This window comes from Ascaphus truei, chromosome 8 (assembly GCF_040206685.1).
Source record: "Ascaphus truei isolate aAscTru1 chromosome 8, aAscTru1.hap1, whole genome shotgun sequence".
Taxonomy (NCBI): domain Eukaryota; kingdom Metazoa; phylum Chordata; class Amphibia; order Anura; family Ascaphidae; genus Ascaphus; species Ascaphus truei.
The window spans coordinates 63,508,376-63,534,240 of NC_134490.1; the positions used below are offsets into that span (position 1 = coordinate 63,508,376).

A 25,865-nucleotide genomic window follows, 5' to 3' on the forward strand; every position below is an offset into this window, starting at 1 on the left:
TTCAAATTTTGCAACCTTGTTTTTCAGACGAGCGGTATTCCCAGCTCTCACAGTACCCTTGTCTTCATGGGTTTTTGTGGCTGTGGGATACTGACGCTTGGTCAGGGTCAATACTTGTCCTTGTAGAACTGTAATCTCATCCGCGAGAGATCCCTGTTTTTTGAGTGCGTCTTGCAAGTTTCTTCTCGGGGAATTTATCTGCACACTTTGCTTTCTCTGAGCTTGCTTCCACATTTTCATTGTATTGTGAAGCACTGTGAATTTCTTGGCTCGGGCCACAGTTACTTGTCTCAGTTTCTGGAACTTCTTGTGCTCCCTCTTATGCCGAGTCACCTGGGCTCTAAGTTTGGCCTCTAGCGTTGCTTTGGTGATGCTCAGGGTAGCCTTCAGTTTCTCATGCTGCTTTGCGGGGACATACTGGGTAATCAGACGTTCCTGCAACACTTGTATTTCTTTAGCAGCCTGCAGATTGTCTTCCTGCAGAGTTTGCTGCTTCTCCTCGACCTTCCTGTTGGTGCGTACGCAGACCTTACAGTTGGTTCTGCAGTTAGTGCTCTGCTTCAAACTTCTCATCTTCCAAAAGTTTATTTATTTCTTTAAGCTCGTGCAGCTTTTCATTATTTTCCTTGACGTAGTCTGTCAAATGAGAATTATCTTCTTTCAATTTTAAGTTTTCTCTTTTTGAAGTCTCTGTAATTTTCAGGGCCTCCATGTACCCCTCCTTCCATTTATGCACATCTGCTTTGAGAATGACAGTCTCCTGGCGGGAGTCTTCCATATCTAGGTTGAGGGTCTGAAGCTCCTTCAGAGAGACTTTGAGATTCATATTAAGACTGAGGTTAGTTTTTTGAGAGATGTCCAGCTCCTCAGTGAGACTGTGAAGTTCCTTTTTAGAGACTTCCAGTTTTGTGCGGCAGGTGCCGATCTCGTGGTGTGAGGCATCCAGTGCTGTGCAGAGTGTATGAACCTCCTTCTGGGATACGTCCACCTCTGTCCGGACACTGTTGATCTCTTGTTGTGAGGCATTCAGTTCTAGGCGAAGACCGTGAACCTCTTGCTGAAAGACTGTAATCTCCTTCAGTGCCTCCTCATACTTCCGCTTCAGCTTAGCCATCATTTTATCGGATTGGCTCTGCTTTTCCACCATGGTGGCTTTTGTAGTGTTTGCAGCATCTAGCTCAGTCTTGAGATCGTCCAATTCTGTCCTGACCAAAGAGTAAATTGTGAGCACATCTTTCTGTAGCTTCACGTTATTTTTCTGTAGCTCTGTGTAATCATCTTTCTTTTGTTTCAATTGTTCACGGAGCATATCACAGTCATGCCTGGCATTTTTCAGGGCATCTTCAGGGCTGGTCAAGGGATCGACACTCACTGGTTCCGGCTCTGCTTCCCTGGGATGGTTGGTTGAGGGTTCCTCACTGTTGGCACCGGACAGACACTTCTTTGGGGTACACGACTTCTGCCTTGGGGCCTCTGGATATTTGGTTATCTGCGGGACGACTTCTCCATTTTCTCTAGGCTGCAGGATATCTCGGTCCCCCTTTTTCTCCACAGGATCTGCGGACGTGTCTGTTCCTTGCACGGTAAGTGAAGAACCGCTTTTCTTTTTCCGCCTTTTTGTTTTGGATGACTCCGTCCCATCAGGAATACTGGGGTCTCCTTCTTTATTTGATACTTCAGCATCTTCGTTGTATACGCCAGGCTTTTCTTGCAGTTGCGTTAGCTGACAGAAATATTTGGTGATCTGCTGCTCCCGCTCTTTCAACTGCCGATCATATTCGTCATCATAGAGAGCGGTCTTTTCGGTTCGTACCGAGTTCAGGCACCCCCACCATTCTTGGGGTGTTTTGTGGGTGTGACTCGGTTCGGGTTCCCCGTAAGAGATGTCTTCCTCTTTATTGGACTGGAAGGGCTACTCTTCCGTGGGGTAGGGTTCATTACAGGAACGCTGCATCTTGTTCTCCATTTTGGGTGTAATTTTCTTCCTGACCTCAGGAGGTGCTATTGCAGCTGTTGCCACTGTATTTGCTAGAACCCCCAATTGTGGTAGTCCTACAGGTGGGCATATTTTGCTTCTAGAGGTCGTAGCTCTCACAGGCCTCTCTGTAGACTTTTTCTTCCCTTGGGTAAGTTTTACAATATTAGCATTACTGTGCATGCATTCACTCTCATCGTCTGAATAAGGCCTGAAGGGACACTGCTCCGTGTGGTGGGGTTCTTTACACCAGGAACAAATTTCCTTCCCTATTTTTGCAGAGTCTGTATTTGACTTCAGCTGGGTGGCCATTTTACATTCCCAGGGTTCTATTTCTTTAAATATAATGCTTGCTAGCTGCCCATTTTCTGGCTTCAGCAAAGGCATTTGTTTTTTTGCTTGAGTTCAGTAATTTTCAGTCTCATCTTTGGGTATTATGACATTCACTCTTCACACTTTGGGTGCCTGTTTTACTCCCAAGATACATAGATAGACTTTACTTGCAGAAAAAAAAATATATTCTTTGCAGTGGAATATTTCTTTCACTCCTGGCAGGGCGACTCAACACTCAGCAATTGGCTTTGGGATACCTTTTACACAGTTCAGCAATTCCTTTTTCCCCAGTAGGGCAATTTTACCCTCAGCACTTGTTTGCTGAAAATTCCCCTGCTTCAGCACAGTCTTGCATCAATTTTCACACTTTTCTGCATATACTCCATTCAAAGCTCGTAGTCCTATGCAGTGTGGTAGCCTTTACTTGCAGAATCAGTACCGCTCATGGGTCACCATCTGTATTCACTGCTTCAACGAAACATTTGAAAACAACAAACGCCTATCCCTTTTAAGGGCTAACTTACTTCTTGAACCCTAACTACGGCTGGAAGGCAAAACCCCTATTTCAACGACCATATTACACTTTATTGTGATAGGCAAGTAAGGTTTACCTGCTTCAGCAGTCTCTCTCTCTCTCCTTTTGGGATTGGGGAAAAGAGTCCATCTGTGGTTTTGTGGCTTTCTTCAGTGCAGTGTAGATTTCCTGCCTGGATGTGTATCCCTTTAATTCTGGTCTCTGCTGCATGAGATTCTTTGTTTATGTTGCTCAGGCTGTTTGTAGGCAAAGAGCACAAAAAAAATTTCACAGGCAATCTCCGGGGCCCCTTTTTACTTCAAGGGCCACCTCAATCCACTTGTGACACCATATGTAAGAGGACATGTGCAGAGGTATGCAATGGAGACTGTTTTAAGGTGAAATCAAAAAAGGCTTTTATTGCGCCTGTTTCTTTAACACAAGAAAATCATCCAAACGTATGAAAATAAGGGGTCAAACAAAGCTTCTGTTCCACTTGGGAGTATTTCTAGTTAAACCTATGCAGTCAACAACTCCCTTTAGATTAGCATGTCTCCCAGCCCCAAACATATATCTTGATATGTGCAGATATATAAAAAGTCTTAGAAAGGAAAGTCTTATCTGTTTCTTGTAGGGAAAGGCTCCTTTGTTCTTCTAGTGTCCACACCTTTGGGCGATAAGGCAATGTCAGGATCCAGGTTTAGAAGTACTTTCCCCTGTGTCTTGCTGGCAGCGTGCAGTCTAGTCCCTCTGCAGCTCAAGACACCTGTTCCTATGGTCAGTCCCACAATTTGTGAGACTCAGGAACAATCTCACTTCCTGACTCAAAGGCAGGCTTTTCTAACAAACCTAATCAGCCAGGTGGTGTTGGTTAATTGACTACTAGCAGTTAACCACCATACTGCTGGATTAGAGGCACATTTCCTGAACAGAGATAAATCCCCTGTTACAGCCAGCATATACTTTTATCAGAAGATAATAATGCTGGAATGCACAGCACATGATTCGTGTATCTTCTTTTTATCTCTAACCAATATTTCAATTCTGAATTAAAAGCAACATCACTGTATAGGTGCACATCCTTTAATCAACAGTTAAGGCATCATAACAATGTGGACTATAGCTACAGCGAGTGCGCATACACACACACACAGTGCCGGCTGGTAGTTTGGCAGGGCCTCTTAAGTTATCCGGAGCTGGAATCTCTTCCTGCTACGTCGCATTGTCATGCCAACGCGGCGTCATGTCATGTTGTGCTGTCATGGCGAAGTGTCGTCACATGACAGCAGGAGGAGGTACCGGCACTTACAGGGACTCCACGCTCTCCCCCGGCAATTACAGTTTAAATGTTGGGGGGAATAAAGCGGTGTGACGGTTGGGGTAGATTTGGCTGCTCTTAAATAAAGCTTAAGCCTGACATTACCTGTCATTAATATGATGTGTGTATTTATATACGTACAGTATATTGTACCAATCTGGTATCTGTGTACTGTGTCCACATTGGGCTGATATTATATTCTGTAGCCTGGTTCCAGTACGAAAACCAGGGGTTAACTGTATGTTAAATAGTAAATGTACGGTCCTTTGTGTGGAATATGGGTATACAATAGGGAGAGCAGACATCACGGTTTTCCTGGAATTGTCCCAGTTTTTGGCATTGTGTTCCAGTGTCCCAATGGCTTTTTAAAAAGTGGCAAAACATCCTGTTTCTTTTTGTTTGCCATTCATGTTTTCGCTCAAACTGCCCACGCTTATCACGCTTGTGCAGGAGGCCAGAGTGGACAGCACATGCGCGGCTGGCAAGAGCGGATTACGCATGCACGTCTGGCAAGAGACGATCACGCATGCGCCGGATCGTCTGTAGCCGGCCACGCATGCGCAATTCACTCTTGCCGTCCGTACATACATAGTCAGTGCGGGTCCCTCTTCAAAGCTCCCTGCGAACGATGTTAGACCGAATGATCTGCCATACGGAAGCAAGATAAAGGGCAAGGTAAATGCCAAATAAAAAAGTTTGGCCTCGAACTGTGAATAACATGCGGTGTGCTGCTCTCCCAGCAACGCGCCCGCTCCTCCGGTAGCACCTGGATGCCGAGTGCCCCCGCAGCAGGAACAGTCATGCCGGAATCTGTAGCCCTCAAACTTACATTGGTCCTCGTTAAAGGCCCAACATGCGCCTTTCTTGCTACCCACTGGCACACTGGAGCTAGTCCTGCCGCTGGCCCCCCTGTAAAAGGACACTGGCCTATCTGTCAGAACTGCTCATCATAGGCGCACCAGCCCATTCCGCCAAAATCGAAAAGGCCTGTAGGCAATTTGAAAAGGTCAATGGTAAGAGGTGACTCTCCACGTCCTCCTTTTTGGCTTCCCCCTTCTTAGAAGACCTCGCCAGCACTTCTCAGTAGCCTGGAAGCAGAGATAGCAACTCTACATTATCCCCAGCCTAAATTAAGTCTTTCCCTTCCACTAGCAGATGAATCCCGAGGGCTGGCATGGCATGTGTATGCGTCCTTAAAATACACATCTGCCATCTTGCTCACATCTACCGAGACCAGTGGCATGCCCCCGAATGTTGCTGGCCAGTGTTGCTACTGCCCCTGTGGGAGCCGGGCTGGCTACCACTGACTGGGTGGCACCTGCGAAAGCTGTGCTGGCTACCACCAACTATGTGGCCCCTTGAGGAGCTGAGCCGGCCCCACACTGCAACAGGGATCCCCAATTATGCCTCAAGGGCTTGAAGCACACCCCTCAAAATTGGGCCCGGTCCAATGCCCCTACCGTGCTAACCGTGCACCCCTTACTGGGCCTGCGTAGACCCCCTAAGGCCCACCACTTCAGGGGTCACCTGCAGCTGTGATCCCATAGCCTGCACTTCGTGACCCCTCGCCTGTCCTGCACTCCCAGGCCCTGAGCCAGCCCTTCCACCCCTACTGTGGATAAATGCACCCCAGGCCCAGAGCCCATCTCTTGTGGACCAGCCACAGGGGAGAGGGGAACCTTAGGAGAGCTGGCCGAGACACAGGGGTCGAAAACCTCCTCTACTCCCGCTTATCTCGGACTTGCTGCACTCCTCTTTAAGCCCGTCTGAGCTCTTTTGCCATTTGCTGACATCCTCCGAGTAGTTCTCTTCACAGCTGCATACTCCGACTTGACCTGCACCTCGGGCGGCGGCACATGATTCTCTCCTCCGCAGCATCCGACAGCCACGCGGAGTGGCTTTGTCTGGCCGACTGCCGCTCCATGCTCCGCACCCCTCCGCTGCCTGTACCCACCTGTACCACTCACGGCTGGGTCCCGCAGCCTCGTCTGCTCCCAACAATGATTTTGCGGTAATGTCGCAACCAAGCGACTCCCTCACTCCTTCCATCACTGCTGCTACCAGGATGCCAGAGAGCTGGCGCTGGAGCCAACCCTCATCGTGGCCCAGCATGTCAGCCTGCAGATAGTCCATGAGCTCTGTGACGGACATCTTTAATTAATGGCAGTGCACAGACTGACCTTGCACCCCTGCCTCTCTCCTATATGACTTCCCCTCCCCCCCCGACCACATCATCCCTGCCGCCTGAGGGAAGGGGAGGCCAGGAAGGACGCTACCCGCAAGGTAAGGCCTCGTTAGAGGTGAGCCTGGTCCCAAGGTCATAGTGCCCTGTCACTAAGGGCTCATGGCTGCTTTATGGCAGGTGGAATTACGGAGATATTTTGGTGTGGGGAATGCCTTGGTTTGTTGTTAAATTGATACTAAATTGCTCCCCCTTTCTCTCTATTTCAGAGCCTGGAGGGTGCAAACGCCACCTTTAGGCCTTGTCCAGGGTGGATTGAGACGCGCCGGCGCTGCGCCCTGCTCGGCCGTGCTTTTCCTGGCCGGCTAGGTGCGCACGCTTCTGGGGGCTCGGCCTCTATGTCACATAGCTGGTTCGCCCTCATTGGGCGAACCGCTCACGTGACATGCTTGCGAGCGGCAAATTCAAATTTGCGCCAACCTAGACGAGCCCTTAGGTAAGACCGGCGTAACGGGAGGCAGTGCTAACCAACATGCTGTTAAGCCTATTCTAATGTGATAACTAACAGCCATTGTTTTTGTGTATAATTAGCTTTGTGGATTGGGATTACAGCCAGAAAAATGTAACCATGTGTTATTTCAAGGAGTAACACTGGGTTAATGTTGGGCTATTCTCTTTACTTGATATGCTTTTAAAATTAATCCAACGTTAATTTAGGTTAAATAGCCTAACAGAGCTCAGTGCATTTGGCCCTAAAAGAGACCCTTTTCAGCGTAATTTTACTTATGCTATCATGCATACTCTAGTTATAACATTATTTTGTGCCTTATGATGCATGGACAATGCATTTAAGAATTTTAAACACTTAGCCAACCAATTATAACAACAAAAGGGCACCTAATACACACTCATACCTAATAAAAACATGGCATGTGTGATCATGAGAACAATAGGGGGTGCTGACAGGTTCACAGAAAGGCTCATAACTTCAAAAATCAAGAACCTCTAAGGCACAATTCATGACTGGAAAAAGATAACAACGTCAGTATAAATACATCCCAATATTGCGACAAATAGCCAACATCTATGTCCCATTTTCCCCGAGGAATGTCCATTTGGGACAAATGTTGGCTATTTGCAAAATTGTGATATTTTACATTTGTTATGATTTTGCTGTCAACGTTTGTGCATGACAAATGATAAACTATGTATATTCCCAAAGCAACATGTTTCCCTTTTATGATTATACGTAACTAGTGATTATTTTTTATTAGTTGTACAATTACCTCCCAAAAATGTTGACTTTCCCCCCTGTGCTTTTCAGAGCCCTGCTGCAACACAGGGTTAAAATAGAGACAAAAGCTATTAAGGTAGATAGTTCAAGGGAAGTATTAAAGACTTGTTCTTATTTAATTTCCATAACAAGGTAGGCTAAGGCATTGATTACTGCAAGTATCTTTTACCATTTAATCTGCAGTCTGGGATACATCTCTGCAGGATCAATGGTCTGACCCCTAAGGAACACAAGGGCTTTACAAGACTTTGTGTCCAATACAGAAAGCGTGGTGCACGAAAAATGCAGCATGTTTTATTTACAGTGTTTTTATACAAGTATAACTCTCCTTGTCCAGCTCTAAAGGAGTTTACATCAGATGGACTATATACATGGCATTGTCCAGTCTCTCATACCTTGTCAGGGTGGTGGGTTGGTGCAGGCTGGGTGTGGATATGCAGATAGAATAAGGATGGTTGTCAGCAACTTTTATAGTATAAAAAGAGCTTTATTCACATCCGTCTATATGGCTCACTATACAAGGACATACTTCATACATCACTTTAGACGTATTAACTGGTGACAAATCATAAAGTTACTCTGTGCTTCTTCCCCAGGTAGCTCTTACTCCTACGCTGGAGAGGTACTTATGCTAGTTTCCCTTAGTATTGGTTAGATTGGCAATCAACTGCATTGCATCCGCAGTGCCTCATTTCAAGTGGGATCCTGCTGGGAATACACGTTACGCTTTCTGGAATCAGCATTCCAGTACTATGTACTGGATACCTCGTACATGTATTACGTGGACAGAGTTTGCTAAGCACCTTCAGGGTGGGCCGATCCAATTATGCTCCAGAGCTACTACTCTAAGAACTCCTCTTAAGCATATGCTTCCTCCGTTCCCAGCATGAGAAAAATCACTATCCATTACTACAGGCGCTAACTATATAGGACACGTTCCATAATAGAAAACAATAAACAGAGACAGGACACTCAACATACTTATCTATACACTTAAACATATTTACAGTACTCATGATGAGTCACTCTGCCAGATCTCTGAGGAACCTACTTCTAGAAGATTGGGTGGGGCTATATATACCCTTCTATCTCCCTATGGTCACAAGACAACTTGCATCACATGAGGAAGAGGGGCAATACCAGAATGATCCCACCCGGTTAACCACTTTAATCCATTAACCCCTTATACTAATTAGTAGGTCCTGGGGGGGGGGGGGGCTACATACGTTTCGCTATCAGCCTTAAGGGCTGATTCTATATCCATTGAAATGGACGATCAAGATGTTTTCAGACGGAATTACCCATTGACATCAAATGAGAATTTTGGCACAAAATGGCCCGTTCGGGCACTTCGGTTGATATAGAATGCAAGCCTCTTAAGCTTTTCCAAAATATGTAGCATAGAAATAAACAAAATACAATCATTACTTATTTTTTAAAACAAAATCTGTTCTCGGTGTATACATTATTTGTTATCCTGTTCAAGGATGAATGGAGATTAATTGAGCTTAAATCTTCCCTGGGATAATTAACAAGTGCTATTGGCCGGGATTCATCACGCCGCGATGTGGGGTATTGTAGCCTTATCTGGCGGTAACTGCCATGGACTTGAATGGTAGTCACCGCTGAACGGTATGTAATATCCCGCATCGTGGCTTAATGAATCCAAGTTATTGAGAGCAGGCCCACTCCACAATCCACATACTAATACAGAATGCACAACAAAGAGTGCAGAGACTTTGCAGAAGTTATGTTTACAGATGTGCAAAAATGCAGTTGCAAAATGTTTCTGCATATAAGCTAAATATCATCAGACAGTGAGCGAAACATGGTGTGTGCGCCCTACTTATAGTTCTGTATTAAGAGAACTAACGATTTTAGAGAATTTTAAAGGAAATGGCAATGCACATTGACTTAATGCTTGGGGAATCACTTTCAAACTCAAGGCTGCAGTATTTCCACATCCAAAAAAGGCCACATTTTGCCTGTTTTGTGATCTTGGGCTAAAATTCCGCACATCTCTGGATATTTCATCTAACATTCTGAACACTAAAAAATATTACCTTTATAGACTGGAAAGCAAACACTGAACACAAATGGAGTATTCTTTCCAGAAGAGCAATAAGTATGAACCTTTGTTCCCAAAGGAACATGTAGCTGTGACCCCTTCACAGTCATCACACTACACTGACATGTTATCAATATCAAAACGACAAAATGTATTTTTACACAATGAGACATCTTATGAAAATATTATATTAATAGTGTAACCCCTCCTTTTTAGCTCTCTGTAGGGTGACCAGACGGACAGTCTGGTTTTTAGAGCTCTGTCCCGACTTTCAGATGCTGTCCTAGTTTTTGGATTCCTCTGGCGATCCCCCTGCGCGATTACGCATGCGCACGAGCAGCTGGCAAGTGCCAATTGGCACTTGCCGGCTGCTCGTGCTTGATGGACTGGCAAATGCCGATCGCGCAGGAGCAGCCGGCATGTGGCGATCGCACATGTACCATTGGTAAGCACTCTTTGCGCATGCACAGTTAGCGCTCACCATTCGCGCATACGCAGTCGGCAAGTGCCAACTGCGCATGCGTGACATTTGTCCCGATTTTTGCCTGAGTCCCTATAGATAACTTAATTGGCCACTCGTGGCCTATGGTAAGACGGCGGCAGACAGTATACAGATGGTACAACAAGTTTGCTTAATAACTTTGGCAACCTGTGATCCTCAGCAGAAGATCACCACATATAACATACAATAAAATACAGTTCCCAATGACGCTGTACGGGTGTGAATCGGGGTCAGTGGTGCGTTAGCAACCCAATCCTGGGTATATTGGCTTGTGATGGTGCCGGCACACCGTGGGAGCTCTATGAGTATTAACTGTTCCAGGCCTGTACTTCGCAAAGAGTGCTTGGCTACCACTGTGCTTTGTAACCGTAGAGGGTCACCTCCGACGGCGCTCGAACCCTCTATCACGTCCGGTCTGCAACTCTCTGCTCCTGCTGTCACGTGCACACTCTCTAATCCTCAACCGAACCTGTTAGTACTCAGATCTGCAGCCGCCCTTTTTAAAGTCTCCTTTCCCTCTTAGTCCTGCCTTTTTCACATCTGTTCTCATTGGCTGCTATCATGTCCATTAACTGTCACATGTCCATAGCACATCGGAGAGGATCCTGCCAGGGGGCAAGTGCGAGGGTGTGGATCTCACCACACAGGGGGTTACAATAGTACCAAGGAAACAATTAATTATGTTTAACGAAGAAATCATTTCTATTTAAAGCGTAATCATTTAACATTGCTTGGACCCTCATTACTATTTACATAATCTACTTACGAGATGTCATGCCTAGGAAGATTAACATATACATATCTGCTGGTTCTGCACTTGTATGTTAGCTTCAGTTTCATTTATCTGCAGAATGTAAGAGTCTGATATTGCTCCTTGTCCATTCCACGACTCCTCATTTTGTCCTGATTCTGATGGATGAGTAGACCGACGACTAGATGAATGGTCGTTCAGAAAGACTATGGCTGTCAGCTTGTTCTACTGGGGATTGCTGTAATTTCATATGCTTTGGCATCTCGTCATGATAGATAGGTCTCTCTCAACTTCCTCCCAACCCTCATCGATCCAAGTTTTATTTCAGCAGTAAGAGGATATTAAAAACACAATCAGTTTAGGATTCTTTAGGATTTAAACCTTACTCAACAAATAAGAAAAACAAATGCAGCAGACAGGAGTGGAAATGCTGACCCATATCTATAAGTCACAGGGGAGTTGAAAGGTTAGTGATCAGTAACAGGCCGCCAGTAGCACTAGTACATGCTTGATGGGGAAACGTATTAATGTCTATTTTCCAGCCAATAAGCAAGTATTATCTAATTGAGTAAAGTGTTTATCCACTTTAGTGACTCAGTAAGGAGAAACCTACTGGGCAAAGTAAACCTGTAGACAGTCTGGGAGATATTCTGATAGCTGCAAGACGTGCATATCCAGGCGGAGAAAGCCATTTTCGCTTGGAGAGGCAGATTCTCGAATTCTGTAAGCCCTTCGAAACCGTGCGAGAGAGGCTTTTTTAGATGCGGTTTCATTCGGGCTCTGCAAATCCGAGCAGTATGAAAAAAATGGCTCAAACTCGCATTTTTTTGCAAACTCACTGTAATTCTAGTAGCTCCGTTAACTCCAAAAGGCAAAACCGTTTCAAATAACTATATTCTTGCCATCTCAGGGTGGGCGAGATCGCCCCAATAGATGTGGATTTGCATAATTGGAAGCCACACAGCCTCTTTCAGCTCTGTTTAGGATGCACTTAATACATCAAAATAACTATTCTACAGTCATTTCTGCCCTTCCACAGTACTGGCTAACTCATGATGTAAATTGCTGAGGTCATTTTAACCCCTATATAATTATTATTACTACACACAAATATATTTATATGATCTACCTTGGGCCACATGGCATGCCCGGTAATCTCATTAAATAGCCAGTTGCTGGATTCAAAGGCACATGGTCCAAATAGCTGCTTATTTAGACCCCATGTTATGAGCTTAATTTTTAGGAAACAATATGAATACATGGGCATCATGGAGTAGTAATGGGCATCATTGGGAACGGTCTCTAGTTAATAATGCAAATTTTAGCATAGAGGAGCAAAATATCAAATAGATTTGATGCAGAGACTGTGAACACGTGGAAACAATAGGAGAAAAAACTTCCAATAAAAAGAGTTTAAAATAGTGAGAGTAAAAGATGGTGGGGGAGTAATTAAACAAGGGGGGTTTGAGCCCCTTCTTCGGACCCAATCCCACATTACAAATGCCAGTGGTACTTCCCTATAACTAATTTCTTTACTTTGTCTTTTATACGTGCATTATGTTTTTTTTGCCTGAGTCTTTACCCGTTCAGTACATTTTGTTTTCTCTAACAACTTGTTGTCCTGATATCTTGTTCCAATTTTGAGTGCTGGGAACTATTTTAATTTTTTTGCTGTTACCTTTGAGGGTCCCTCTTTGTTCCTGCTGCACCACTTCCTCAGAAAGTGTTGTCCAATTACTTAAGTGTATTATTAAGTGCTGTCTATACTATATACTGTAATTTGTATATAGTGAGCTATATTATTTGGCAAAATATGGAGCATACATGTATATGTAGTTATTATATATTGCAGGTTGCATATTAGCTATGAAGATACAAAGAACACCTTGGACATCATGAACAGTTTGCAAGCTCTGTTAAACGTAAGCTAAAAAATGTATTGCTATTTCCCTTCATACACTACCGACACACTTTATTGAAGTGTGGTCGGTACCGCAAGCCGGGAAATCTCCCGGCTTGCTAGTGGCCGCCCCTCGGCGTGGTCACGCGTCATCGGGAGCGTGCGCCCCCTGCACGCGTGTCCAGGGGCTCCCCGAGGGAGCCCTGGTGTCCCGCGATCGCGGGACAGCGGCAGGGGGTTCCGGGGGACCCGGCGGACCCGGCAGCGGTAGGGAGAGCGCCCCGATCGGAGGGCGCTCTTCCGCTGCTTCGGCGCGCGCCCGTCACACTCGGGCGCGCGCCAGGCTACTGCTGCGGCACAGAACGGGCAAATGCTCGAATAAACTGTGCCGCAGCAGTAGTGTTGTAACCCTCCCTGCCCGGCTCCTATAGAGTTTACATTGATATCGGTGTTAGGACAGCTTAGGATGCATTACCTTGTCTAGGGTGCAGGGTTCATGCAGGCTGGGCATTGGTACACAATGATGGGTGCCAGGAACTTCATTCATTCATACAGCAGTTTATTATCTGAGAGGAACAGTCTCTCAGGTAATCTCCAGATGTACTGTAATCTTGTATTTGCAGTAACATGTTTTTGGCCTATGTTGTGTGTACGGCTTCCCAAGCTGCCCCCATCTTGGCGTGCTAGGAAGGTGCCGAGGCCTTGTATTAATCAGGCTGCCTATAGAATCCCTCTGCGCTATAGCGCAGGTGGTGCTCCATATCATGGGGCCGCTGGCACGCCTAGTACTACTCCATCTGAGGTCAGCCCTCACCTTGAGAAAGGCAGTATTGTACTGCCTAACGGCGGGTTTTTTTAGGCATTAAACTCACTGTATGATTAAGACCATGTGCCTGCTTCTTCTCTACCTACTCCTGACCTTCTCTGGGACATCAGGATCTCTTTTGATTCAGCGCACCGGCAGCTAAGTTACCCCCCCTCTTGACCAGTGTGACTGAGTGCGTGCACTACCTACCATCCTAAAATGTGACGTCACAGGCCCTATATAAGGCCTGTTCTGTCTCATTTTAGCGGAAGATCTCGACGAGGCAACATCCGTTTGGATTTACCATGGGGCTGGATTGGAAGAAGAAGATAGAACAAAAGAATTACAGAAGAAGGTGAAAGAAGATTAAAGAGAGAAGATTTTTTTTTACCTGATGCTGATCTTCAAGGTGGATGGAGTTGGATTGCGGGTGATGATGTTGCGGGTCGAGAGCTTGCAGATACGCCGGGATTCGGACGGTGAAGACTTCTAAAAGATAAAATAAATATTGAATGTATGTAATTGTCTTTTTTCATGTTTTTTTATTTCTTTTTATGTTTTTGCTTGCCCATTGATTGATAATGTATTAATCTGTGCCCCTTTAGTGTACAGATCAATACAGTGACAAGCCAATGCAATTTTTGGCAAATGTTTGTTATTAATTGATTGTTATTTTTTCTATTTCAGTTTATTGTTTGGAATTTGGATGGCTTATTTTTAGTACATTTTAGGATTGGTTAGCATTTTAAATTAATTAATTGTTTTGTTGGCGAGTGGTTTAAATTAATTAATTTTTTGTTGGCTACTGGTTTTATTTATTTAATTGATTTGTTGGCTAGTGTTTTCATTGATTTAATTGTTTGGATAGGTATTTATTTCATTTGCTGTTTTGGTGATAGATCATTTTTATTCATGTATACTATTAGGCTTTTTAATTATTTTATTGTTGGGGTGTTTAGGTGCTTGTGTATTTCTTTTATTATTGTGTATTTTTGGCCTTAATGATTTGTATTAGGTGGACCATTGAGTGCTATAGTGGCTTATCATGTCCATATTATATGGGTATGATATACCATTGTGCCAATCAATGGGTAGAGGGTGGGTATAGTGGGGCCGGGGTGGGTGGTTACACCTCCCGGGTGGGTAGCAGGGGGACAGGGGTTAACTCCTTAATTACTATAGTGGTTATTAATCGCTGAAGTGATTAAGGGGTTACTGGCCTGTTCTGTTTGTATTTTTTCATGTACTCTTGCTGGCAACGGAGGACATGGACCTGGAGTATGCTGACGAGGACACCCTTCATGATGGTAGGATAAGTAGAAAGTTGTATTTACTTTATTTATGCTGGCTGGCTAATGTTTGATTTTATAATGGGCAAATGAGCTATTATCCATATCTGGATAATAGTTATTTTGCCCTTTTAATGTACTGTATGTGTTGTGGGGGGTTCTTGGGAGTAGAAGAGGTGGGTAGTAGTGTTGTTGAGAGTTTTTTATGTTTAGTGTGGGTAGCGAGGATGGGTGAAGCTGGTATTTGGCCCTTGGTGGGTGTTTATACCTACCGGGTGGGTAGCGGGAGGGGTTAACCTCTTCATTACCTTAGCGGTATTAACCACAAAAGTAATTAAGGGTTAACTCCACCCGCAACCTCCCCGCAAGGCCTAAACACCCACCAAGCGCCAAATACCACCTTCACCCACCCCTGCTACCCACAATAAACATGGCACTGATAGTTAACCAATTCATTGCCATAGCGGTCAGCCGCTAAGGTAATGAAGTTGCCTGTAAATGCATTTTTATTGCATGGGATTCATGTCAGGGGTTTCCGGTGCTGATATTAATGGGTATCAGTTCCGGAGACTCCCAGCATCAATCCGATGCAGGGAAAAAGCTTTTTTTTTTTATAAGTTTCTACTCTCCCGCTTTCTCAGCAGGTTCTCCCCAGCCTCACGCCAACTTTCCCTGGCGTGAGGATTTTGGGAGAAACTTGCCATTCTAGAGCCGTGATTAGCCTCGATAAACTAAGCCAGGCTACTAGAATAGCTAATCCAGGCTACTAGTTTTAGACGCTGCCGATAAGTGGCTTATTGCAGCTCACCTGGCGATGTGTTTTGGATGGCTGAAAAAATTGGGGATTAATGCTTTTATCGCCCACTTATCGAGGCTTACTGAATAGCAGTAGGCATTTTGGCCGAAAAGGTCTTGATAAGTGGCTTATCAAGGCTTATAGAATAGGATCCTATGATGAGGAACATTTTAAAAAAAAATCAGTAAATATAATACAAACTAAAATTATTGTTTTAATCATGTTATTTCCAATATTGAAGGCTATGTTAATTCTGCTTCAAACCAAAGTACAATCCACGCAGATTTGCTGTTTAACCACGTGGAATGTCAATTTTAATAGACGCGATATTTGCCATTATTTTGGAGTCTGGAAGGACTCTATTTTCCCTTTATGAGATATCATTGGATGATGTGTCACTGGGGTTTTTCGTTTGCCTTCCCCTGGATCAATATACTGTAAGTACAACTATAGTGTAGCCTTTGTACCCCCCCACCCCCAAGTGAAATTGGGGTGGGTCTGCTTCTCCAGCTACTTCACTAGTTGTTGGGCTGTACCTGTTGGTAAACAGGAGGGATGAGTGCTCCGCGATGTTGTGGGGAGAAACAGGACAGGTTCACAGGTCACCTTAGTTCTTGCTTGGTGCAGCGCCTCCAGTCAGCATGGATCCTCTGTGAGAGCAGGGGATGGCCTATACTGACACCTTGTTCTTCATAGTGGACACTGATTCACACAGATTCTGGTACAACTGAATCTTTATTGCATGCAGATGTTACAACAGATCAGGTGTCTCCTTTTCTTTGACTCCCCTTCTTGCAAGGCCCTGGCTAAGGCATGAGGCCCAGACCATGCCTTATGGAATCCTCCTCTGCCTCCTAGCGAGACAGAGAGTAGTTGGTGCTCACTCACCAAATGGAAGAGAGAGAGTGACAAGAGACTCCAGAATTTAGGAAAGTGACAATATTTATATCCTTTGGGGAGTGGCTGTAACTCTGACTCATAACAATCCAGATCTGGGTACTGATAGGCCCTCACATCCAGTGTGTGGTCCAATCAGTACCCACCCCTCAGGTTGGCACTCTCTGACTGTTGCTAAGGTCCGCCCTTGGATACGTTACTTACCCAAGTCTGCAAAAGCACACAAGGCCTTATAAAGGAATTATCCCATCCACTGCCTGCACCTAACAGGGCTTACATTGGTAGGGTCCAGGAAAAGACAAAGCAGCCGGGAGGCTATGCTATAATAGGATAAGTATCTGTATTCTAAAAACATGGCTCAGGTTGAAGTTTATGGCCATATGTCTTTTTTCGACCTCATCTACTATGTAACGATTGAACTATTATGTAAACCAGGGGTGCGCACACTTTTTAGTTTGCGCCCCCCTGTCTGCCTGCTCTCCCCCCTTGCTCACGCCCCCCCCTTATCTTCTCACAGGTGTTCCTGACGTCACAACATCATGTGACCTGCGGTGTCATTTGATGTAATGTTGCCATGGCGACGCATCACCAGAAGCCGCCGGAGACCAGGAATGGGAGTTACAGAGGTTTCCCCTGGTATTTAATTTAAATGATTTGGGGAAGAACTGTGCCCCCCCACCCCAGAAAATTTTGCGCCCCCCAGTTTGCGCACCCCTGATGTAAACAATGCGCTTTGCAATACAGAATATGGCTAGTTGTAAAAGGTTATTCTGCCAGTTATAATCCTGTCAAAATCACGCAGTTTGACAAGGACAAACTCGTAGCTACTAGAATATCCCCCAGTGTTTTCAACTTTTAATTCATCAATTTACTGCTTCCATTAGTGACAAAGTAGCACCTATTCCAATGAACAATTTACATTGTAAATCTAAGAGTATGTGATTCAAGTCAGAGTTGATGCCATTTAAATACACTTTGAAAAAACAAATTGAAAAAGTATAAAGCGATATGGAGGTGGTTCAGTTTTGGAGTTCTCTACTCTGGCTCGAATGGACCTAACTGCAGTCTGCAATTTCCCCAATTCATATTGTATAGTACTCCGTGCCAATAAATGGCAGACTAGTCAAATAATCTTTTGTAGGAAGTTCATGCCCAAGCTTTTAAAGTTAATTAAGGATATTCATTTGGTAACACTAGTCATTTTATGTTGCATTATTATGTAAGTGTTTTATTGTTTAAGACTGCTTTGATGTAGTAAACGCGCTGATGGAAACACTTCTTCGACTGATTTGTTTTTGTTTACAGGACAATACTTTGGAACCCTCTGTTATAAATGTAGAAGCACGTGGGCAGATGATTCTATATATGTGATGGTTTTGGGTGCTGAATAAAAGGTGTCCGGAATCTCACCCGCTTGTGCCGGCATCTCATCATCTCCCAGAGACTACTTAAGGCCCCAAGTTCTTCCTTAGGCCTCGGGCATTGCTGAGGCGCGCTGCTGCTCGGCACTGAGCCCCTGCAGCCGCAATGAGAGCGGCTTTTGCAGGGGCTCGCGCACGCTTCCGCACGTTTGCGGAAGCGTGTGTCTCACCGAGTCTTGAGATTTCCCTGCCTGCCGGAGCCCGGGCCGGTCACATGAGCAGTTCGCCCAATGAGGGCGAACCAGCTCCGTGATGTCACTGGCCGCCCCCTGTCCCGCCCCCAGCTTGCCCCCTGACGCGCCTCAGCACTGTTAAAGGCACTATGTCCCAGGCCTTACATTGATTATTTAGCACTGCTGCCTTAGTGAATCCTAAAAATATCATTTGACATTTTATTTTCGGTAATAGGTGACTATTATATAGATTCACAATGTAGTATGACAAAATAAATACAGTTCGGGAAATGAGTGCATTTCTTGGACTGAGTAATAGGCAGTAAAGAACCAGTTATTATTCAGTGACTCCACTTATGGATAACTCAATACAATGAATAGGTGCAGACCATGCTATGGCCCCAGAGATCACATGACATATCACAGCAGAATTCCTAATACTTTCCGTACGTTTCAGTTATAATAGAAACATTTAATATGTCGGCAGATAATAACCACTTGGCCCACTTTGTCTGTCCATTTTGCTACAGTATCTGCTTTAAAACCTCAGACCCTATTTGATCCTTGGCTTTTTTTCATATTTAGGAAAGCCTTATACCTACCCCTTGCATGTCTGAATTCCCTTACTGTGTTAGCCTCTGCCACTTCTGCTGTGAGGCTAGCCCACACATGCACCACCCTTTCCGTGAAGCACTTCCTCACATTTCCCCCTAGCTGCCACCTTCCCGCTTAAGAGAATAACCTCTTGTTCTATCACTCCTCTTTCTTTGGAAAATTCTTCCCTCTTGTACTTTGTTGAATCCCTTTATATATTTGCACGTCCCTCCCTTACCTTGGCTACGGCGTCACATGACGCCACAGGGTCATGTGACGTCACGTTGCCTTGGCAACGTGGGCGTCACCCGAAGCCAAGGTAAGGGAAGTTACAAAGGCCTCACACGGTCCTCCGACATTTAATTGAAGTGCCTTGGGGAAGAGCGCAGGGACTCTGTAACAGCCATGCACCCCCGGAAAAATCTTCCGCCCCCCAGTTTGCGCACCCCTGCTGTACAACACGCACCATTTTCGTAGCCCTAAATTACACAATCTGCAATTTATTTAAGTCCTTCTGGAGACATGTTCTCTAGAATTGAACACAGTACTCTAGGTGAGGTCTCACCAATTAACTATAAAGTGGCATCACTTCACCTCTCTAATCTGCTGCTAATACCTCTCCCTATGCAACCTAACATCCTACTGGCTGCCCACATTGCTTTGTTACATTGCTCACCTATTTTTAAGTATACTGAAATAATGACTCCCAGGTCTCTTTCATCTATAGCAACTGACATTATAGAACCATTCATTCTGTATTCTGCCTATGGATTTTTGTGGCCCAAGTGCATTATTTTGTACTTTTTGGCATTAAATTGTGGTTGCAACACTCTTGACCATTCTTCCATTGTACCTAAATCATTAGTCGTTTTGTTTACGCCAACGGGATTGTCAACCCTGTTGCAGATCTTTGTGATATCTGCAAAAATGCATACTTTCCCTTCCAAACCTTTTGTAATGTCATTAATAAAGATATTAATGAGCACTGGTCCCAGTACAGACCTTGAGGTACTCAACTGGTTACCTTCCCCTCCTCTGAATGTACATATATTACCCCAACTCTTTAGCTTAACCAATGTCTTATCCATTCCCCTTAGAGTCTTTTTTTCTTATCAATGTGGGGCAGGGTCAAATGCCTTTTTAAAATCTAGGCAAGATCCACCCTGATCTATTATCTTTGTCACCCAGTTAAAAAAAAAAAACAATTAGATTTGTTTGACATGATCTCCCCATGCTGCCTGGGATCTTGTAGGGAGATTAACTTTAAATCATCAGGCTCCCTAGCCTGTATTTACCTGCCTCTTACCTAATTCCACTTTTGTAAAGTGCACCATGCTTGCCCTTTTCCAGTCACTTGGAACTGCATTTTTCCATAGTTACTGGTGAATAGATACAGTATATTAATGGTGTCAGCACACCCTAAACTCTTTTAATATCTTTGAATGTTGTATCCCATCTGGCCCCATTGACTTGTCCAGTTTCAGTTTTGAAAGTTCCAGTAGGGCTTTCTCCTCTGTAAATAGACTTGTGTCAAACTCCTTTCCACTTATATTCCTGTTGCCCAACTACTGTAGAGTCCCTCTCCTTCACCTTCAGTTGTGAAAACTGTGCAAAACTGTGTACCAAATGTGGTAGTCCGCGCTCACGCTGTCCCAGTGTGTAAATAGATATAACTGCTATCCTCTTGCTGCCATCCGCTTCAGGAGAACTCCACAATCTCCTGCAAGTGGGAGCTCCCAGTGCGAAACGCGTAGAGGTCACGAGGGGTTGACGTGAGCGCTCATTGGTTGTGAGCGATACCGGCAGCAAAGGGGGATTTTCACGCGAGATGGAGCATCACATGTCCCGGACCTGCACCATCTTTGCCTGCGGCTGTACTCCTTGACCTCCCGGTTCTGCTCACAACCCAGATAGTTGTAAGTTTATTCGTTCATGTTATTGTACTCCTTTTTTTATTGTAATGTTTAGCTCCTTATGTGCTTTTTAATTATAAATTCTACTGCTGTTTCTTTTAGCATTGCATCTTTTTGTTTTTCCCACTGCTCCTCCACTCAAATACCCCCACCTTGCCAAAGAATCCCTAAAGAATTTCCCATTTCTGAAAAGTCAGCTGACCTAAAATCTAAAACCTTAGTTTTTGTGTGGTACGGTATGACTCAGCCTCTGTCTTTATACTGAACCACACTGATTGATGATCACTGGAACCCAAGTTCTCACCCATCTTCTACTCTGTCCCCATTGCTCAGTATTACATCAAGGATTGCTTTATTGCGAGTGGCTCTCACCAATTGCTTGGGAAATGCCCTTTGCAAGGAATCCAGGATGTCGCTACTTCTGACAACCTCCAAACGATACGTGCCAGTCCACATCTGACAGAATTAAGTCTTCCATAATGAATACCTCTCCTCTAATTGCCATCTTAGTGGTGTCCTCTATTAACACCCTATCAAATTCCTCCTCTTGTCATGGAGGTCTTTAGACCACCCAGTATGAATGACAACCTTCTAATCAGTTTCGAGGGCTACCCAAAGTGACTCAATCTTTTCTCAGGTACCTAGTACTAAAGTAGCCTTTGTGTTATTTACATCAGGGGTGCGCAAAATGGGGGGCGCGGTGGCTGCAGAAGCCCCGCACTCTTCCACACGGCATTTAAATTATGTGCCTGGTGATCGTGTGAGGTCTCTGCAGTGTCTCCTACCTTGTCTTCGACGCGGCATCAAATGACGTCGTGGGGTCATGTGCGTGATGTGTCGCCATGGCAACGCGGCATAAAATTACGTCGCGGGGTCATGCGACATGACGTGTCGCCATAGCAATGCGCGCCAAATGACGCCGCGGGTCACTTGACTACACATGACCCCGCGCATCATTTGACACTGGATTTTAGGTAAGGGGGGAGGGGGCGCGAGCACAGGGGCTGGCAGGCAGGGAGGGCGCAGCACACAAAGTGTGCGCACCCCTAATTTACATAAAGGGCAAATCCTATTCCCTTTCTAAGTAGAATGTATCCTGTATAGCTATGTGCCAGTCCTGTGTTTCATTGTACCATGTCTCAGTAATACCCACAATACCCAAGTCCTCCCTTGTCATTATTGTAATTATCTCTGGGATTTTATTTAAAACTTTGAGCATATGTAAATATTGCCCCTTTACACCACCTTCTCCACCGCCTGGGCTGATCTTATTCCTGTTTAACAAGTCTTCTGTTCCCCTGGGTGGGTTTCCTGCTATAATATCCCACCCAATCCCACCTAATTGCTACCTCTGGAAGGGGGAGGGCAGTTGGATTTATTCTGACTCATTTTACTGCCCTCCCTCAACTAGTTTAATTATTAGTTGATTATTCTGGTCCCCCTCCAAGATGGATGCAGGGCATCTCTTCTATATAGACCCATATCTGTCAGGAATCGGCGTTCTCCACGCTCCCCACACAGAGCACCCCCTTCCCGCAGGGAGTCCCTGGACACACAAAACAAACCTGCCTTACCGGCCTCCACGGCTCCTCGCCCCTGCCGCCGTCGCGGGATCACTCCCCTCGGCGATTCCTCTGCTCAGCGCTGGGCGCGCCCACGCCCTCCTGCACGCACACCTGCACCATCCACTGGCTTGGTTCACGCGCGAACACAAGTTACGGAGCACGCTCAGTCTGCACACTCTTCTTCCCGTCCCCCGGACCTCAGGCTCCGCCCCCGCACACTGCACGGGCATACTCAGGTTACCAACAAGACTCACCTGGCCTGTTATGCCTGCACCAATCTGCAGTGTCTCCCTGTAGCTCTTCCTGTCCCGCCTCCGTTCCTAATTGGACCTTCCGGCTTTATCTAGCTCCTCTCTGCTCTCAGTCTTTGCTCGACATAGTCTCTGTATGGAAGTACTTCTGGATTCTCTCAGTGTTTTCACAGGTTCTGACGCGGCTTGTACGACTACCCCCTCTGGCTCTCGATCTCGGCACTCCTTGGACAACGCTCACTCTGGTAACCCCTTGAACACGGCTTGGACAACGACCTATCTCCACTCTCCACTCCCTGACTTCGGCGAGGCATCCTTCACTCTATCTCTACAACCGGTACCGGCAAGTATTGTCTACCTTACTACACCTGGTCTGGCAACGCATCATACCACACTCCGGACACGCTCCCTTTGCTGCGGGTGCGTGTATTACCACTTCCCCCTTCAGCTCAGGGGACGAGTCTGGTCTGCGGGCAGCACCGGCGTAACATTATGTCGAGCCCACAAGAAGCAGACCAGACCGAACTTCAACAGTTTCTCTCCAATCTGCTTCAGCAAAACCAGGCCATGGCGGATCAAATTGTGGCACTTACACGCCAGGTCGCAGTACTCTCAGACAGGGTACCGACCGCGACCCCGCCAGATGTAAGCCCCCACTCTGCAAGCGCAGTTAGCAGCTCAGATGTAAGGATTCCTCCCCCCAAGCCTTATGCAGGTGAACCGCAAGATTGTAGGGGTTTCCTAAACCAGTGTGAGGTGCAGTTTGAAATGGCTCCCCATCTCTACAATACTGATCGCAAGAAGGTAGCCTACATTTATAATCTCCTCACTGGCAGCGCCCTGGCTTGGGCTTCCCCGGTTTGAGAGCGACGTTCTGACCTTAACCAAGATTACCCGGCATTTAAAGCGAGTTTCAACGAGTATTCGATTCTCCCACTCGTCGGGAGATGGCATCTGTTTCTCACTTCCAGATCACTCAGGGACGGCGAATGGTGACACAGTATGCTGTGGAATTCCGGACTCTAGCAGCCGAGACTAACTGGGGACAAGAGGCTCTCGTCTCCGTATTCTGGCAAGGCCTGGCAGATCCCATCAAGGACGAACTCTCTCGCCAATCCAGGCCGGATCAACTGGAGGTCCTCATTGATTTGGCTGTCCGAGTTGATCAACGTATCCAGGTACGCCGCTCTGAGCGTCAGCGCACTCGCTTCCATAACTTTCAAGTTCCGTTCTCCAGTACTCCCAGCAACACTCCTGCTCCCCCAAGTGCTACCATACCTCTTCGTCCTGCACTGGAGTTGCCAGAGCCAATGCAATTGGGGGTACAACGCATCCGCACACCGATACGGCAGTTCCGCCACGCCGGGGGATTGTGTTTCTACTGCGGATCCATTGAACATCTCGTTTGGGAGTGTCCACTGTGTCCGGGAACCGGGAACACCCAGTGAGTACAGAGGGGCTCTCTCTGGGTGTAATGTCTCCACGTTCCCTTTCTAAAGGTGAACTCCCTAAGAAACTTACATTTCCAGTCTCCCTTTCAGGCGATAAGTTCAAGACTTCTACCGCCGCTTTCATTGACTCAGGAGCTGGAGGAAACTTCGTGGATCTTGAATTCGCCAGGTTAAACCGCATACCACTCGTGAGAAAGAAGGTTCCCATCGCACTCGTCGGTATCGATGGACGTCCTCTTACCCCGGCCCACATCTCCTTAGAGACGGCTCCCTTGCTTCTGTCCTCACATCTGCACAAGGAGATCTTAGTTCTCGATGCCATTCACGCTCCTGGAATACCCATCACCCTTGGTCTTCCTTGGCTACAGCTTAACAATCCTCTCGTTGACTGGACTTCCTCTGCTCCCATTTCCTGGAGGCGGTGGTCAGGCGAGACTCATCAACTGCTGGCCAATACCTCTGTTCCCGAAGTTATTCTACCTTCCGTTTACCATCAATTCCGGGACGTTTTCAATAAGGTACAGTCAGACCTATTGCCGCCACACAGGACTTACGATTGTCCGATCGATCTAGTTCCAGGTTACTCCCTACCCAAGTCCAAGACCTACCCCTTGTCGTTACCAGAATCTCACGCTATGGATGAATATATCCAGGAGAATCTCAAGAAAGGCTTTATTCGTCACTCCAATTCCCCAGCAGTGGCTGGGTTTTTCTTCGTCAAGAAAAAGGACGGGTCGTTGAGGCCTTGCATTGACTACAGGGGTTTAAACCACATAACTATTAAAAATCGTTACCCCCTTCCCCTTATTGTATTGTATTGTATGTCTTTATTTATATAGCGCCATTAATGTACATAGCGCTTCACAGCAGTAATACATGTGGTAATCCAATAAATAACAGATAATATAAATAACAGATCATGGGAATAAGTGCTTTAGACATTAAGGAAGAGGAGTCCCTGCTCCGAGGAGCTTACAGTCTAATTGGTAGGTAGGGAGAACGTACAGAGACAGTAAGAGGGAGTTCTGGTAAGTCCATCTGCAGGGGGCCAAGCTTTATGTGCCATGTGTTCAGAATAGCCACAGTCCTATTCATATGCTTCTTTAAGCAAGTGTGTCTTAAGGTGGGTCTTAAAGGTGGATAGAGAGGGTGCTAGTCGGGTACTGAGGGGAAGGGCATTCCAGAGGTGAGGGGCAGTCAATGAAAAAGGTTTAAGGCGGGAGAGGGCTTTAGATACAAAGGGGGTAGAAAGAAGACATCCTTGAGAAGAACGCAAGAGTCTGGATGGTGCATAATGAGAAATTAGGGCTGAGATGTAAGGAGGGGCAGAAGAGTGTAAAGCTTTAAAAGTGAGGAGAAGAATGGAGTGTGAGATGCGGGATTTGATCGGAAGCCAGGAGAGGGATTTCATGAGGGGAGATGCTGAGACAGATCTAGGAAAGAGTAGAGTGATTCTGGCAGCAGCGTTAAGGATAGATTGTAGGGGAGACAGGTGAGAGGCAGGAAGGCCGGACAGCAGGAGGTTACAGTAATCAAGACGGGAGAGAATGAGGGCCTGAGTCAGAGTTTTAGCAGTCGAGCAACAGAGGAAAGGGCGTATCTTTGTTATATTGCGGAGGAAAAAGCGACAGGTTTTAGAAATGTTTTGAATGTGAGGGGCAAATGTGAGAGAGTAGTCGAGTGTGACCCCAAGGCAGCGTGCTTGGGCTACTGGGTGAATGATCGTAGTTCCAACAGTAATGTGGAAGGAGGTAGTAGGGCCAGGTTTGGGAGGAAGTATGAGGAGCTCTGTTTTAGCCATGTTGAGTTTAAGGCGGCGGAGGGCCATCCAGGATGATATAGCAGAGAGACATTCAGAAACTTTGGTTTGTAC

At 45.9% G+C, this 25,865-nt stretch overlaps 1 long non-coding RNA gene across 1 annotated transcript in view; it reads left to right on the forward strand.

Annotated features, from left to right (window-relative positions):
• LOC142500958 (uncharacterized) overlaps nucleotides 1–17,893 on the forward strand; it is a 45,194-nt gene extending 27,301 nt beyond the window's left edge. Inside the window, exon 3 of the long non-coding RNA XR_012803376.1 lies at nucleotides 17,142–17,893. This is a non-coding gene — a long non-coding RNA (uncharacterized LOC142500958). The remainder of the gene's footprint in view (nucleotides 1–17,141) is intronic.
• Nucleotides 17,894–25,865: the final 7,972 nt, after the last annotated feature.